Source organism: Protopterus annectens, chromosome 17.part0, assembly GCF_019279795.1.
Source record: "Protopterus annectens isolate FY-2018-M chromosome 17.part0, PAN1.0, whole genome shotgun sequence".
In the NCBI taxonomy this organism is placed as follows: domain Eukaryota; kingdom Metazoa; phylum Chordata; order Ceratodontiformes; family Protopteridae; genus Protopterus; species Protopterus annectens.
The window spans coordinates 77,518,837-77,534,930 of record NC_056751.1 but is presented as its reverse complement, the minus strand read 5'-3'; the positions used below and the strand labels follow the sequence as shown (position 1 = coordinate 77,534,930).

Here is a 16,094-nt window from a genome sequence, read left to right as displayed (position 1 = left end):
ATTTTGCAACCCAATGATTTTGCTTTCTGTATGAGTTTCGGTATCAGGGGAAATGGAGGAAAAACAAAGTCGTCCTTCAGGCCAGTTGTGGACTAGAGCGTCTCTGGGTATGTGACCTGGAAACGGAAGAAGGGAAAAGTAGTTGCTGCATTTGCTGTTGAAGGGGGTGGCAAAAAGCTCGCTGCAAGGTTGTCCCCATTTGCGGAAAATAAGATCCGCAACTTCCTGATTCAGAAACCACTCGTGAGGCATGAGGATAGCCCTGTTGAGCCTGTCTGCTATGACGATGGATCTCCCAGGGATGTGCGTCACAATCAGAAAACGTTGGGAGGAAATCGCCCACTGCCAAAGTCTGAGTGCTTCTCGACACAGGGGGTAGGATCTGGTTCTGCCCTGCTTGTTGATGTACCACACCACTGACATGTTGTCTGTTTGAATTGCAATGGTCCCGGAAGGAAGAGAGTTTTGAAGGGCTTGCAACGCCAGGAGCACGGCTATCATTTCTAGGACATTTATGTGCAGGTGGTACTCGTGAGGTTGCCAAGTGCCTTAGACTGCCCTGCCCATATAATGCCCCCCCCCCCACCCTATCAGGGAGGCATCTGTCACTGTGGCTACTGGAGGGGGTTGAATGCATGGTCTTCCCTGAGTAATTAGTGGGGAGACCATCCACCAAAAAAGATGTCTTTTGCATGCATCCGTGATCAGGATCATGTGAGTCATGGGTAGCTCTTGGAAAGACCACTGCGTAAAGAGAAGCCACTGAAGAATCCTCATATGAAAGCGCGCTAATGGTATTAGAATAATGGCTGCTGCCATGGAACCCAGAGTTAGAAGGACGTACCTGACTTGGATCCTTTTGCTCTGCATCAGAATCTGAACTTGCTGACGAATTGCGGACACCCTTTCTAGTGGCAGCCTTGCAAACATATCCCTCGTGTCTAAGTCTGCTCCTATGTAAGTGATAGATTGACAGGGCAACAAGGCAGATTTTTCAAAATTTACTGTAATGGCTAGCTGGGAGCAGATTGTGATTGTGTAGTCCCGTGCTTGTAGGAGTTGATGCCTGGTGGTAGCAGTAAGGAGCCAGTCATCTAGATACGGAAACACCTGGAATCCTTGACATCTCAGGTGAGCTGTGACCACTGCCATACATTTAGTGAACACCCTGGGGGCTGTGGTGAGACCAAAGGGCAGAGCTCTGAACTGATAATGACTGGCCCCCAGCCAGAAGCGAAGATATCTCCGGGAGCGCCTGCTCATCTTGATATGGTAGTACGCGTCCTGAAGATCTATCAAGCACATCCAATTGTCCTGACCAAGAAAGGGTAGAATGGACTGTAGCGTGACCATTCAAAACTTTGTTCTTTGCACAGACCTGTTTAGTCTGCTGAGATCCAGAATCGGTCTCCAGTCCCCTGTCTTTTTTGGTACTACAAAGAACCTTGAGTAAGTTCCGGATCCGTGCTGGTCTGCCGGGACTTCCTGGATGACTCTTTCTAGCAGTTTTGAAACTTCTATTACTGCTTGCACCTTCAGATTGGGTGGAACATCTGAAAGGGGCTTCCCTGACTAAGGGGGGCTGACAGAAGGGAATGTTGTAACCTCCGGATATAATGGACCGTACTCATTTGTCTTGTGTTAAAGTTTGCCAGGCTTTTGGGTACAGTGAAAGTCTTCCCCCGACTGCCTCCAGAGGTAAGCAGCCAGGCAACCCTTCAGGGATGCTGGAAGGGCTTATCAGAGAAAGATTCTCTGTTGCCCTGGTTCTGCGGACCCCCTCTGCCACGAGGTCGGCATCTATTATTATTGTTTCCCCCTCTGCCTCTGGAGGAAAAATCGCTACGTGCATCAGGAAGGCTCCCTGAGATTTACGGAACCACATCTTCCCACTCTTCTGGCCCTTGGGGTAAGGTCTAGAGGGAGTGGAAAAACAGACTCCCATGGCAGAGAGAGTCTTGCCTTCTTGCTCACACCTAGTCAAAGTGTCTTTTACCTGTGGTCCAAAAAGAAAGTAACCATCAAAGGGAGTGTTGGTGAAGGACAGTCGAAAGGGTTCCGCAAAGTTACAAAGCCGCATCCACGCACGCCTCCTAAGAGCCACACCCGTACCTGCAGCTCTACTCGCCCCATCAGCTGCATAGGAAATGAGCCTCATGGAGGAGTTAACAGAAATAAGCATCGCTAGCTGGGAAGCTACCTTGACTTGTGCTCTCTCTCAGCTGTTGGATCTTGGAGGGTATCTCCAAGCTCTTTAAGGAGATCCCTTTGAAGTCGGGTAAAATGACAAAGGTAGTTCAGTGACCTCAGAGAAGGTCGCTGAAGTGAACATTCGCTTCCCGCATCTGTCCATCGTCCTAGACTCCTTGTTAGGGGGATGTACAGATGCAGAGGTCTCCGTTGACTCTTTTTTGGTGGCTGCTGCTACCACCATGACATCAACAGGAACACCTTTTGAAAGGAATTGCTTATCCTGGGGTGCTGTAATGAACTTATCAAGTCTCCTCAGAATTGTTTCAACTGTATCCGGAGCTGACCAAGCCTTTCGAGCCACTACTGTCATAAGCGGATCGAAAGGCGGAGACACCCAGGAGGTGGAAGGTCTGGAACCGAACGCATCCAGAAATACAGACTCATCCTCGGTAGGGGCTAGGGGATTCCAGTTCCCCCTCTGCTTAAGCATTTCTAGGATGTGCGAGAAGGAAACATCTTCAGAGGGGAATCTCTGGGACCCTTCTGAATCATCTAAGTCTGTATCAAAAGTGACAGACTCAGGGGGAGTCAATGTGCTTCCTCTTACACTTTTTTGTCAGAGGGGGCTCCTTTGAGTGATCAGGAGAGGCCTCAGAAGAGGAGGAAACACTCAATGGGGTGTCCTGGAGCACAGGTTCCCTACGCTTAGGGTCTGGAGGAGGAGCAGAGGTTGGCATAGGCACTACCAGGGACGGAGCCGGTGGGGCTGAAAGTGGAGCTGACTCAGAGGACAGCACACTCTGCATGACATCAAAGGTGTCCCCTGCTCTGATGCAGAAAAAGCTCCGGTTCCGAAGAAATAGGAATCTTTCTCCGCACCAAGAGGGACGGCTCCAAGGCCGATGTTGGAGCTGAGCTCACCTGCGCCGAAGCTCCGAGAGGGAGAACGGGGTCGGACAAGGGTCCGATGCCACTCGCCCCCTTGGAGCAGACAACGGAGCCCCAGCTCCCAGATCCCTTGATGTAAGGTACCACTGAGGGAATCTGAGCCGACGTCAGAACCGGAGATAGAGTTATCAGAGCCAACGGTTCCACTACTCAAACACCAACAAACTCTGGCTCAGAACTCATTGGAGTCTGAGGAGGAACATCAAGAGAAGTGGATGGAGCAGATACCTGTTGAGGAGGGCTGAACAATTTAGCTAGCGCCTGCGACTTTAGCAACCTACTGACCACTCTCTCCACATCATGATCCGACAGCCTAGAGGATCGAGAGCGATGACTACACTCGCTCTGAAGTAAAGGAGACCAAGGAGCTGAATTTGCACCAACTCTAGGGAAGGGGACCTCAGCCTCTTGTGGCTCCACGATGGCTCAGAAACCTCAGATGGAGCAGATGGGGAGATTGTCTTGTCGGTTCCAGCCGGAACAGACGTGGAAGGTAAATCCTGAACCGAAGATGGCTCCGAACTTGGAGCCGACAGCTTAGTGGATTTAGGGGATTTCACTGGCTGTGAGCTCTTGGCTGGTGAATCCAGGGATTTTAAACGACCCCTGAGAATCAATTTGTTCTTAGGCTCCTGCAAGACTCTTGGACTAAAGGCGTGGCAAATAGAACAAGAGTCCTGCAGGTGCACAGCGCCTAAACAATAGACGCAAGAAGTGTGCCCATCTGTCAGCGACATTTCCTGACAGCATTGACATACTTAACAGTAAAAAGGAAACCCACCAATATGACAATAATAAAAAAGAGCAATATCTATTCTACAAGAACAAATAACAGACCTACTAGAAAGGCTTTAGATAAAGGTTTATTTTTATTTATTTATTTTTTTGGAAGATAATAGGAAAGCCTCTAACTTAAATGGCTAACCTAGAAGGGGGAGGGGGAATAGGGGAGAACTCTCTAAGTTAAACAAGTTCTACAAAAAACAGAGGGGTACTATAAAATAAACAATTATCTAACAGAAACAAAACTATCGCAAAAGATATAGTAGAAGAGTTAATTGCACAAAAAATTCTATACGAGCCTGAGCCAGAAAAACGACACCTCGCAGATGAAGCAGCAAACGAGATATGGGTAGCTATCGCTAGGCATCATGGGATAAGGGGTAGCCTCGAGCCAGTAAACAGCTCTTGAGCTATTGAAGATGGACGAGTCGGAGCCGAGGATCGGCTCCGATCCCAACCAGCAAGAACGAAGGCGAGAGACAACTTAACATGCCTTTTTACAAACGCCAGATGTTGAAGAGTGTCCTTGTTCTCTGCTTGAATAAGACAGTCGTCCAGATAAGGATAAATTTGTATGCTTCTTTGTCTGCAGAATGCAATTACTGGTGCCAGACACTTTGTAAAGACCCTGGGTGCAGTAGATAAACCAAAGGGCAGTGCAGAGAATTGGTAATGCAAAAAACTTGCCTTGAAGCAGAGGTATCTTCTGCACGATTCCCTTATTGGGATATGCAGGTATGACTCAAGTCTAGAGTCACTAACCAAGCGTTCCTGCCCAGCATAGGCAGTAGCTGTTGTAAAGTCTGCATTTTGAATTTTGGAATGTCCAGGAACGTGTTCAAAATCGATAAGTCCAGTATTGTACGCCAGGCGTCGTCTTTTCTGGGTACCAGGAAAAGTCTTGAATAAAATCCTTGTCCTTTTTTCCTTTTCTGGTACTGGTTGAATAGTCCCCATATCCATGAGGGACATAACATGTTTCTGAGCCTCTGCCCACTGATTTTGTGGCAGATCTGGCTGACCGTTTGGAATTGGCAAAGTATGGAAATTAAATCTGTACCCCTGGGATACTATGTTTAATACCCACTTGTCCTGGGTAATTAGCTGCCAAGTTTGAGCATGCAGTGCTAATTTTCCCCCAAGGGGGCTGCCAAAAGATAAGTGCTTGGTAAAGGGAAGTCATTGAGACTGTAGGGTTGTGCTTTGTTTCCTCCAGATTTGGAGGTGGAGGCACCCCACTGTTTTGACCTGTAAGAACTCTGTGATTGATATTTAGAGCCTTTTGAGTGCCTGGATTTGCCATGAGAGGCTATGTTGGACACAGGAAAGGACCAATTATTTGTAGGCCAGTGTCTACTGAACCTGGGCAGCTGCACTTGTAAGAAATCTTTTACAGTTTGCATAGATTTAGCTTTGTCTTCCATTTTCTTTAAAACCTCTTCTGCCTTATTACCAGAGTATCATGCTACAAGGGGGCATCCAACAATTTAGCTTTAACATGATCAGGCAGATTTTGCTCCTAGAGCCAGGCATGAATTCTAATCACAGATCCAGTAACTGCAGCCCTGCAAGAGGCCTCCAAGGAATCAAAACCACATTGCAAAATAGGCTTTCCAACCTGTTTTGCCAAATGCAATAATTCCTGTAATTCTTTATTTTCCACACAATCAGAAATTAACATAATTTTCTGTTTCAATAAGCCCATAACATGCTGTTGATATTTAAGCATATGAAACTGGCAGTTTAAGGCTCTAATTGCCAAGGTTGCAGACGTATAAACATTCTTTCCCCATCTACCCAGCGCCCTGGAATCTCTATCAGAGGGGGTAGGATTTTTGGCTGCAGAGACCTTTACACCTTTGGCACCCTGTGAGATAGTCTCAGGATCAGCAGCAGGATTTTTGAATAGAAATTTGTGGGAGTCATGGACCCTGTAATATCTGTCTGGCTTACTAGGGGCCAGAGGCAGGGAATCAGGAGCCATGCTTGATTCCGAAAACACATCAACAATGTCTAATACAGGAGGTATTGCCAAAGGCCTATGCTGAGGAAGAAGGAAATCCTTAAGCCTCTTTTCTGATTCAGAGAAATCCTGACTCTCCCAGTGAAAATGTTCCCTTAAAGTATGCAAGGTTTCCCCAAAAGAGCAATCCTCAGGAGGAAATGCAGATGGGATGGATTCTTCTGCATCAGAATCCTCATAGGGTGGAATAGAAAATTCCTGATCAGAAGAGGAATCAGAAGAAATGGAAACCTGATCTGAAGATTCATAATCAGTGCCTTGCCTAGGCCTCTTAGCAGTGGGGGTTGGGAACCCCTGATCAAGGTAATTAAGACCTCAGCCATTTTGATCATCTGTTTTTAGGCATAGGACCCTGAACATGTGGCTCATGCGTCGTCTTTTTTAGACTTAGATGTTTTTGATCTTGTTTTTGAAGCTGGCGTCGGTTTTATATAAAAATGTTGAGGCCTGAAACCCTCAGAAGCCGGTGCCTGCTCAGCGGCTCCGGACCAATCTGAGGAAGAGACATCCACAGGTACAATACTCTGAGAATCTCGCGGCATACCGGACTCCGCATGGGTCTCGGTAGAGGCCTGCGACTCAAAAGTGGTGGGTATCAGGGGCTGCGAAAGTGCCTCACTGAGTACCGGTGAACCGGCGACTGGCTTAGGAGAAGTTTTGTTGTCGGTTTGGGACCTCGACAGTCTGTGTTTGTCTTTTTCTTTGCGTTTTTTGTGAACTCCGGTAGTCTGATTGCTAACAGACGACATTTCAGGGTAATCAAATCTTGATTCAAAATATTTAGAAGCAAAAACATACAGACGCTTAATAGTGCATTGGTTAAATCTAGCACAAAACCGACAGCAAGGCACGTTATGATCTGGGCCTAGGCAAGGAATACAGTACAAATTAAAATCTTTATGAGGTATTTGCTTCCCACAAGTAATGCAATTATTAACTTTTACTGACATCGGTAAGGCACAAAAAGTTTCCCCAACGGGGTACTTAGCTTTAGTTGAAGACTTCGGTTCTGAAACTCGAATGTGAAAATTTCAGGAGTCAGCTGACCGGCACTTGTGAACTGCTTCTGGCACCGCGTGGCAAGAAAGACTGGTCAGCTGCATGTTTTATACCCCCGACGACCTGATGTCATGGAAGAGGAGACAGCAACAGACAGGACCCAAGAATTTGTTATTCAGGCCAACTGAGGGCAACCTGCCAGCAGAATACCCAAATGTAATGACTGCAACAGTGAAACACGAAGAACATCTAAAGAGAAAGGAAGGGTCTCTAATGGGGCTACTTATCGACCCAATGTTTAGACTGCACTTAGGCACATAACCTACAGAATGAAAATAAAAATTTGAGTTCAGACTGGTGGTAAAGTAGTTCTGAGGGTTATGCACTCATTACATATGCCTTGCGCTTCAGGACACAAGTCTGATATATGGCTCAAGGAAGGGCACAGGCTTTGATATGCTGTTCAGACATATGGCTACCCTTAGCAGGATACCTCTACAGTAAGAAATACTGCAACAGTGATTAAGGAATGACAACAAGAGTTAGAGAAGCTGCCAATAAGCCCAAATGATGAATGGTGGGTTTTGCTGGGGGCCTTACAGGGAAATAAGACCATGGCAGCTTGACAAAGTAAAGATTCTGCATTCTGGGAGTTTGGCTATTTGCAAGGTAGAATTTATAGGATGCCATCATGAGAAGTGGGGTCAATTTGGACTTTTCCATATTGAGCGTAATCCCCAGATGACACCATAACTGGAACAAGGAGTCCCTGGCTCAAATTAGTAGATTCCTTGTGGTAATTATGAGCCATTTGTCTAGGTATGGGAACACGCAGAACCCTTGCAGTCAGATGTTTTGCAACCACTGCCATGCATATAAATTCCAGCACTTGTACTGAGCTGCAGGCTGGACTTGTCATAATTCACTGTAATATCTAAAGACAGACAGAACAGCTGCATAAGTAGCCTTGCGCTTTAATAAAAGATGCTTTTGTGGAAGTAGTAACGAGCTAATCTTACAAGTGCAGAAACACCTGGAGCCCCTGCAGCCTGAACTAGGCTGAACATCCAGAGATCTGTGTTGAGACCACTGGGCAAAGTTTGGGCAGAGTTTGGAACGGCCCAGAACCACAAATCTCCTGGACTGATTGCTATCTTTATGTGATGGTCTGCATCCTTGAGATATGCAAAATGCAAAGTCATCCTTCCAGAGGAAAGGTAGCATGGAGTGCACCATAACCATCCAGAACTTGGTCTGTTTGACAAAGCAGTTTAATTTGCTGAAACTGAGAACTGGTCAGAGAGCCTCCTCTTTTGTAAGCCAAAAGAATCTGGAATAGACCCTAGATCTTTGCTGGTCTGATGGGACCTCTTGGATGATGCTGTTGGCTAGCAGCTTTTGGATTTATACGGCTACATACCTTCTCTGACAGGGTGACACACCTGAAAGAAATTTCTGATAATCCTTACAAGTATATAGAGAGAATTGTATAGCCCTGGACATGACTCAACACCCATGCATCTGAGGTGATGGCCTCCCAAGCTTGAGGTGGAAAGCCAAGTGACCTCTTACTATCTCCATAGCAAGGCAGCCAGGCTACCTCACAGAGAAAGATCTGCAGAAGCCTTGGATCCGTTGACTGCCTCTGCATATAGACAAAATCCATTACGGTTCCCAACCACCCTGTGCCACAGACAGCAACTTCCTCGGGGTGTCCTGGAAAAGCTGCTATACTTTACAAAGATTCTCGCCTCCTTTTTGATTCCTGGAGTAAGAGAGGTAAAGCTTACTCCTATGGCAGACTGTCTACTTTTCTCTCTCCTGGCTCAGGTTTCTTTGACTGGCCAAAAAGGGAAGACAAGTCAAATGGAGCATTGATGGATGCCTTAAAGCAGTCCTCAAAAATCTTATGTATGCATCTAGGCATGTCTGTTCAGGGTGATACCGGTGCCTGCTGCGCAAGACATTCCATTGGCTGCATTGGACAACAGCCTCATGGACACATTTGTGATAGACTGGAGGTTCAGTTGTCCACTCTGCAGAGTCTTTTGAGTCTCTGGGGACTGCTGGGTTTTCACCACGACACTTCTGCATCTTTGAAATGAGCGACTACAGTGCCAAGGTTGCTGAACTGTATATTGTCTTTCTCAATCGGTCCAGGGCCTGAAACTCCTTATTCGGTGGTTTGACCAATGAAGTATTTTCCAAGAGATCCTTTATCGGGGCAGCCGGTACTACGATAGCATCAACTGCTGGACCATTACTCAACTGGAGTCTGTCATTAGGTGGGGCCAAAATCCTAACTTGTTTCCTGGGGGGATTGGTTTCTACCACACTGGGTTCCCTCCAAGCTCTGATACAACAGGTTAATAATATCTAGAGGCGGGAACTTCCCAGGATGTGGATGGATCCATACCAAAGGCGTCCAGAAACAGACTCCTCTTGGGAGGGAGCTTTTGCTGTCCAAACCCCATGCTGTCTCAACTCCATAAGACTACTGAAAGAGGCATCATAATGGGAGGATTTGGGAGAGCACTCACCCTCATAAATGTCAGTGTCCTTGGTGACAGAATCTACATGCTTCCTCTTGCACATATTCTTACTGTGTCCTTTCCCATCCAGAGTCTCCAGAGATGACCCAAAAGAAAACAGGGGGCCTTAAAAATGCATGCACACCTAGGAACCGGAAGACATGGACTATCCAGAGTCAGGTGACATGCATCCGCAGGCCCAGAAGTATGGAAAGGGGTAGGATCAGAAGCCACTGCTGACAGTCCCCTCTCCTAGTGAACAGAATCCTTTCCCACAGCATTAAAAGCAAAGGCCAAACCTGGATGCCCAGATTCAGCTCTCCACAGATCAAAGTACCCAAATGAAGCACCAGTATTTGGTGCTAATAGGCCCTGCTCTGACACACATCAGGGCATAATTATTGAATGTATAAACTCCCAACAGGCAAGGATGATTCTGAAATCCAGGTGGCCGACCTTGACCCAAGAGCTACAGCCCCAAACACTAACAATGCTGGAGCAAGTACACAGAGGAAAGAGTCTGCTCCTGAACCAGCCAGGCCATTGCAACTGGCAGGACAGATGGCAGCTCGGCCAGACTCAAACCCTAGAGCTGAAGGTACCAGGAGGAGAAAAGCAATGGCAGGAGCTGAGGCTACTGAAGGATCCCTAGCTGAATCTGGGTCTGCAAAAAACTGCATCAGCTGTACCACATCTGACAGCTTCATGCTCCCATTTGATCTAACAGATTGGGAAAAAGATGCCACCAAAGGTGGTTTTGGAAGAGCTCCTTCTGGAGGTAGGATCGGAAGAATGGACTGGAAAAAAAAAAAAGGGATACACAACTTGCCCATTGATGCAGAAGAATCATTAGCTGAGAAGGGGCCAACAAGACATCTAGTAGACATGATAAGACATCTGTGATCATTGCATCTATTGTTTCGGCAATGCAGCCGTGAGACATGGGAATCTGATACTGGCAAGTCCAGGTGATCGGGGCCGAATAGACATTCATGCCACATATAGTCTGAGCCAAAGACTAGTGAACATTTTGCTTCAATGGATCTTTGTCCAGTGAGGTGGACCACTTGCATTCTCCTTGAGCCTTAGGTCAAGACTTCAGGTCCTTGCCCTGGGACCATATGCTGCCCCTACTCAGACCTCTTACTGGGGAGAAGGAGAAACAGCAGCTGCAGATGGAAGGATCATCCTTTTTATATCCATCTTGGCCCTACGCTTAGAGTTCTGGTCCCAAACACAGTACAGGCAGAACCAAAACCAAGGAGAGCAGTGTCCAAACAATAGATGTAACGATCATGGATGTCTTTTGGGTGTAATTTGTGCCAGTGAGCCAGTCTTCAGCACTTTCTCTTTCTCCATCCTAAAAACACAGCAGATGCATACAAATGCATCTAACTCCAGTAGCAAATCCCTAGCTACCCAACAGCTTGTAACAGCTGAAAATCTTATGTACAACTTTCTTACACACTAAACACTCCATAAATGTATTTTTCTCCCAGAGGAAAGGAAAAAGGTGTGAGCATCCAGACAGAGAAAACAGGAATAGAGAAAAACTAAATGCTCACAAACACCTACACTAAACAACTAAACACTAAAAATCGAGTACAGGATACCAATGACAAGGCTGTATTTATCACAGAATGATACGCTGAGTGAAGCCCACAGACTACGATGAACTCTAAAGGTGGTAAACTAGATCTGGGGAGAGAATTGAAGAGCGGGCAGAGCTCTGACCAAAGACTTTAGAACTGCCAGCTTCTAATCAGAGTTGGGTCCAATAACCCACAGGCTGAAGATGAATAGAAAAGACAAGATTGTACCTTTACTTCAGTGTGCATATGACAGAAACAGGGCAGTTGATTCCCAACTTGAGTGTCATATCCCCCTGGTTTAGGAAGCACTGCAATAAGGGATATTTTTCAATGGTCATAGTGCATTGCTACTGATATGCATGTAGTGAAGCAATGTGCAAATACAGGTACAAATCTATTTGAATAGTTTATAAGCCACAACATTAAGGAAATATAGGCCTGCAACCTTATCTTTGGGGCTTCTATTTGTTCAGAGAACCTCCTCCTTTTTATTGGTCATAGTTAACTAGACAGCTTTTCCTCAAGGTTTAGGGATATTTAAGCTTAAACGGGTCATGGTCTGCTCTGTTTCTTGGTGCATATATGTGTTTGTGGAGGGGTATATCATACAGCTCACCATTCGAGAATGAATGCTCCACCTCAGTAGACATTTTTAATGACAGCTGGTGTCATGATAGGCTGTCTAACATTAGTCCTGCAACATTTACTCTCTCCTTATAAGTTAAAAACTTCCCATGCTAAGTTCCCATGGCCCAAGACTAACTGGTCAATCTTTCTAATCGTAACGGATTTAAATTTCAGTGATGCAACTAAATCCTTTAAGGTTTTATATCTTGCTAGGATGTCTTGATATCTAAACACTTATGCACTTTTACACTTCTTGAACTCTTCCTCCCAATTCCACAAGTTCCTGATTCTGCAATACCCATTACTAAAGTTTTAGCTGTTGCATGGCAACCTTAAAATTTCCAACTTTAAACATTCTCCTAAAATGAATGCTGGACATGCTGCCCTCTGCACTATAAACTGACCTAGCCTACTCTTTAAATAATGTTTTTTTACCTCCCTGGATTTAAAATAACATGTATATGAAAGAGGAAATATATTAATTAATAATAGGTAATTACTAGGCTAAGGCCCTGTGGGACCTTTTTTAGCCTACCCATGCTTCGCAAAGGTGAGAATCAAACCCTGTACCTTGACCATTATGCCAAACCCCTTGCTTTTGATTTCAGTGAGTAGGGAATAGTCTGTTGGTGTTCATTAATTTGAATAAATGAAGTCAGTCAGCAAGCGTGCGAGGAAAAAACTAACTGCATAAGTGGGATGCTGACAATATCAGATATTGACCATAGCAGGGTCCCCTATTAGCAGCAATTATACCATTCCAGCCTTGCTTGAGGGTCTTAACCTCAGAACTTTACACATAATTAAGTCCCTCCCCAGAAGTGCAAGTTTAACTGATTTGACAGACATACCATGAAATAAGAATATCACTGGAAAATGAACATCTTCGGGTGACTGTCCCTCTAAAGGGATTATGGTGAAGCAGCTTCCCACTTTGTATTGGATGAAGAGGCAAAAAAGTTGCAGTAAGGCAGAGCATATTGAATATTTCCTGATCCACTGAGACTGGAAGATCACTCACGAGGTATTAGGATGGACCTGCTAGGCTGTCCACTAGTCAGAAGTTCCCCAAAATGTGCGTTGCCACTGGAAGGTTACACCCTAACCTAAGGCCCACTGCCACACTCCCGTGTTTTTTCACCAAAGGGGATAAAATCTGGTTCCTTTGTGTTTGCTGATGTTCCCAACCTGATATATTCTCTGTATGGCTATGAAACCCAAAGGCAAGATGAAGCGAAATTCCTGCAACTTTAAGGAAATCAGTCATCTACAGGATGTTCAGCTGAAGGCTGGCCTTTGACTCTTTACAAACACCTGGCCAATCTGTCCCTTGAAATTACCCCCCCCCCCCCACTGCAGAGATTAAAAATCTGTGATTACTATTCCTATTGGAAAAGGCAGAATGAAAAAAAAAATCCTGTCTGGAGAAATGGAGATATTAGCCACCAATTTAGATCTCTGCACGACTATGCAAGACAAATTGTGGCCAAAGTTGGGTATGTGCTAGTTGCGACAACTGTGTGAATAACATCCACTGGAGAATTCTCAGGTGGAACCTGGCATAATAAAACATGCTTTCTGCAGTTACCATGAGTCTCAGATCTCAGGATTACCCACTGTTGGGGGGTTCTGATGATAAAGAATTCAAACTGAATGTTGAAGCAAGGATCATCACTGAGGTGGGAGACATAACAATTTTTACCATTTGCCATCTAGACATAACTATTGATTGATGGGATTGAATTTAAAACTTCTAAATGTTTACTGAAATGCCTAAAATGACCCAGAGGTACCAAAAGTAATCTATTGATTGTTGCAGCTAGAACCCAGTCATCAAGGTATGGAAACATGGGGATCCATTTTAGATGCAGGTGGTCTGTGACTACCACCATGCAGTTGCTGAACACTCCTTTGCTATCTTTATTTGGAGGTAGGTATCCTGGTGGTCAATGCAGCATATCCAGTTCTTTGCCTTGAGACAAGGCATAATTGCTGACACTGTTCATCTTGAATTGGGACTTCACAAGCAGGTTTAGGTCACCGGGATCTACCTGAGGTTCTTGTTTTTCTTTGAAACCAAAAAGAATCTTTAATAAAACTAACCCTATTTGGTCTGGGGGGACCTCCTTGATGGGTATTTTTTGAAGTGCAGAAACCTGGCATTCGGTGAGGTGGAACACTTGATAGCAATGGCTTCTGATGGAATAGCCTTTGGTAATTGGTATTCTATTGTTTAGAAATACAATTCCAGCAAGAGTAATTTGTGTGATGGCCATTCATGCTTTTAGGTGCAAAGATAATCCACCAAGACTACCTCCAGAGATGAACAGTTGAGATAATCTGCACCCCAATCTACAAACTGCCTCTAGAGGTGGAGAGTTGTGCAATCCTTCAACACTGCTGAGGTGGCCTCCCTGAAAAGGATTCTCTACTCTGGGTTTTGCAGAACACTTTGATGTCTAGACCTACATCCATTAAAAACAGACCACCTTTGCAATGGCCACTTCTATCCAAGAGGAAGTTGAAGGGCTGATGCTGGGATTTCCAGAACAGGGATTTGGAACCCTTCTGAATCCTGCTGAAGGATCCCTAAAGGTTCTCTTAAACACCCATGGTAGACAATGTCTTCCTATCTTGCTCACATCTCATTAACAACTTCTTGGTCCAGATAGGGAGGACCCATTGAAATGAGGCATTAGTAAAGGATGGTTGAAAGTTTTCTGCAGTTGCATTGGTAGAGCCAGGTGAGGTTCCAAGGAATTATGCCCATGCCTACTGTCCTGTTGGCTACACTGAAACAGATGCATGGAGATTGGTGATCTTAAGCAAGGTAGTGTTTAGTACACTCCAAAGCAAAGTATCAATAACTTTAGCTTGGTCGTGTTAATCTATTCATGTGTATTAAACAGTTTAACACAAGGCAAGTGTGCCTAAGGTACAAGAGTACTTTTGCATCCTGTTTATTGCCCTGGGCTACATGTTTGGAGAAAGGACAGCAGAAGACTGATCCACAAGTCCCATCCACCCCACCCCTTGGGGGTGATGCAACAATCACAGAAACCACCAGAGGCTCTTTAGACCAAATCTACCTACCCTTTAAGAGATGCAAGACATTGTCTGTTTTGTGGTATAGGTTCTACAGTATCTGGTTCCTGCTATGGCTTCCTAAAGACCAATCCTGTAAGATGGTCTGCAGAAGGGACCAACCTAGAGGGAGAGGGCAGAGTCATATGCCTTGAAGAGCACTTCCTTGTCCTGAGACGGTGAGTCAGGTGGCCAAGACCACATCTGCTTCATCAATTATAGGACTACCAAATGAGATGTCTTCAGCAGGGGATCGAGGGGGATTCTCTCCTTCATCCAAGTATACATCAGATGAACTAGGCGCCTTTGGGGAGTCAATGCGCTTGCTTCTTACAAGTTCTTACCAGGAGTCTCCTGCTGAGAATGTGTACAGTCTTTAAAAGTAGGATCGCACTAGCTGCAAATCTCTGGATAATAAAGCTGTACTCTTTTCCTGGGAACCTTAACGAATGGGCTGAATTGCTGCAGGAAGGGCATCTCAAGTGGAGCTGTTTATTTAAATTTGCCTCCAAGGACTGGTGCTTTGTTTTTGTTGGTTCTGAGTTTTGGTTAGCACCTTGCCTCTCCTTCATCGTTGTCTTTGTTGGTACTGTTGGAAGTCCTATTGACAGCATGGGAAGAGGTAAACATCTTCTCCATATTCTTAAAGGCAGATCCGGTGTCTGCCTGCATCGGGGGACCACTCCTTAGAATAGACTCATCCCTCACAGAGGCGGAGGCGCGTAGACCAGGAGGGAAGCCCTAACACTGAGGACTTGGACCATTTTGAGGTAGAGATCAGAACCACTGGCTGAAACAGAAGACCTGGATACAGAGAATAGATCCAAATGAACTTACCTAGCAGACAGTGCCAAAGGCCAAGTTGAGCACTTAGATTAAAAACCCACTTGACACCGAAGGGGCTGGGGTTAAGTTTGTGTTGGCTATGAAACTGCTGGCACCAAAACAGAAGGGGCTAATGGCACTGAAGACAGGATCCAGGCAGAGGCCCAACTCAGACTGTAGATGCAGAAGATGGCACCAGAGAGGGAGGGACAACCCAATCCACCCTAGTAGAACAGGGGAGGGGGGTGGTATGATGCCCATTTCACTTAGCATTTTCAAGAAGGCCCTCATTTCCCCAGTCAGCTTCTGATACACTCCTGAATGAGCTCATAGATTTGAATTTAAGCAAGGCTTGAAGGTATGAAGTGAGTTTTACCTCAGAAAGTTGCCCGATAAGAGACTTTGTAGAAAATTCATTTCTATTGTCTCCAGGACAGGAGATTTTTGTGTCTCTGCTGAATATTATACTGTTTTTATTGGAGGAGGAGG

The 16,094-nt window shown here is 45.5% G+C and overlaps 1 protein-coding gene across 1 annotated transcript in view; it reads right to left on the bottom strand.

Moving 5' to 3' along the window:
* MELK (maternal embryonic leucine zipper kinase) overlaps nt 1–16,094 on the bottom strand; it is a gene marked incomplete in the record, with an annotated part of 949,965 nt that overhangs the window by 70,335 nt on the left and 863,536 nt on the right.